Source organism: Oryza glaberrima, chromosome 2 (assembly GCF_000147395.1).
Source record: "Oryza glaberrima chromosome 2, OglaRS2, whole genome shotgun sequence".
Lineage (NCBI taxonomy): Eukaryota > Viridiplantae > Streptophyta > Magnoliopsida > Poales > Poaceae > Oryza > Oryza glaberrima.
This window is the reverse complement of record NC_068327.1, coordinates 17898025-17900080: the sequence shown is the minus strand read 5'-3', so window position 1 is coordinate 17900080 and position 2056 is coordinate 17898025. Positions and strand designations below refer to the sequence as shown.

The 2056-nt window shown below is 59.1% G+C and overlaps 1 pseudogene; it reads right to left on the bottom strand.

The window, feature by feature from the left end:
• Positions 1-1551: 1551 nt before the first annotated feature.
• On the bottom strand, positions 1552-2056 carry LOC127761740 (uncharacterized; annotated as a pseudogene).

Sequence of the window (2056 nt, the reverse complement as noted above, 5' to 3'; positions counted from 1 at the left end):
ATTTTATATTATCAAGTGTCTAGACCTCATCTCAACAAATAAAATATAAAAAACTACTATCTAGACCTATTTTGTGATGTGTATTTGTATCGTACCGTTTGATATATGTAATTGCTCGACCAATAATCGGCCCTTAACGATAGCCAATATAAACCAATTATGAATTCAAAAAAAGGGAAACACGTTGTTTCTTCTTTTTTTTTTGGGGGGTAAAACTCATGCACGTTTTTTGTCCTGTAAAAGGCATCTTGGGCAGGCCGGTAGGCCCGACACAGTAGAAAGGTTCTTAATTGAAACCCTGTTCAGCAAAGCCGGACCTGTAGTAGGCTGTAGGATGATCGACGTCCATGTACACACACATTCAAGTGCGCAGAAGAGCAATGGGAATCACGAGAGTTGCATGGTTTTGCACGGCAAGCAGAGTCAAGTCACTAGTGCATATCCATCAGCGCGCGCGTGCACGCGCAGTTACTCCCATGCTCGCGATCGTGTCGTGTGTTTCACCATGCGCGCACGGCCAGGTAGGTAACAGTACATGCATGTACATACACAGATCGATCGCGCGACTGACTGACTACGCGCGCGGCGGATCTCTCGATCTCTCTCCCCGTCACGGCAGCAGAGCGCCGCATCTACGGCAAAGTCGGACCGTCCTACGACCCACGGTAGCGCATGCGCACCGTGACTTTCACTTTCCCTGCGATTGGTGCTAAGTTCTATAAAAAGTAGGAAAAAATTAAAAGATTATAACCCTGTAGAATCGTAACTAGGAAAAAGGAAAAAAAAAATACCACCACCCACACACCGACGCGCCAACACACAACCCGAGAGAAGGCTAGCACCGAATCGGCCGCCACTAAGCGTGACCGACCGCCGCTACACCAACAAAGGAACACAGACGAGATCATCCCCTAGGGGATGCCAAAACGACGTCTTCAAGAAAAGAAGTGACAGAAAACCGTTGCTGCCGTCCGTCGGGGCTCAAGGAGCCAAGACTGGGCTTTCGCCCGACAACCACTCTTGAGGGGTGAGATAGCACGACAACGCCCTCAGGAGGGGGAATGAACCATCGTTGTCGCTCCGGCTAAGGCCAGGCTAGGTTTTCACCCGCCGCTCACCATCTGCGAATCCACGGCTGACGCACCGATGCTCCACCACCACTTAAGCTCTACCGACATGTGGGACCCCTGCACCGGCGTCCCCCGCCGGCCAGCCTTCGTGCGCCGAAGACCGCGCTACACCCACCGGCAGCTCCTTCTCACACCAAGGTCGCCTCCTCCACCGCCGGCCGCATCTCTCGTGCCAAGCCGGCCTCCTCCACCGGACGCGATTCAGCCTCCCTCCATCGGCTGCGCCTCTCGTGCCAATCCGGCCTCCCTCCATCGGTTGCGCCTCTCGCGCCAAGCCGGACTCCATCTTCGCCGCCCGTGCCTCTCGCGCCGAGCCGACCTCCACTGCCATCGGCTGCGCCTCTCTACGCCAAGCCGGTCTCCGACCCCTCTTCCAAACGATGCCACGCCGGCCAGATGCAACCGTCTGCCACGCCCTCGGCTAGCCGTCCGAAGCCGCCATGCCTCTGGTGACCGTGGTCACCGCCACCGCAGCCGCTGCTGCTGAACGCCCAGCCACCTCGTCGTCGCCATCCTCACCTCCTCCGCCACAGCAGCCACGTCCACGGTCGCCACGGCCATTGCTGCAAGCCGTCCGCTGCCGCAGCCTGCAGCCACCAGCACCCGCTGTCGCCGCCCGCGAGCTCCATGTCGCCGGCTGCGACTCCACACCGCCACCGGTCTCCATGACGCCCTCCCGCTGCCGCACGACGCTAGCCTCCAACAGCCACACGTCGCCGGCCTCCACGACGCCTGCACGGCAGGCCTCGCCACCCACGAGGCCGCACGACCGCCTCCACGACGCCTCGACCACCACGGCCGCTACCTCGCTAGCCAGCCGCTGCAGTCGATGACGCCACAGCCGCCGCCGCCGTCACTGCCGCCGTCGGCCGCCGCAGCCACCGCCAGCCAGATCTGGCTAGAGGCGTCGTTGCCTCCTCCCGCAT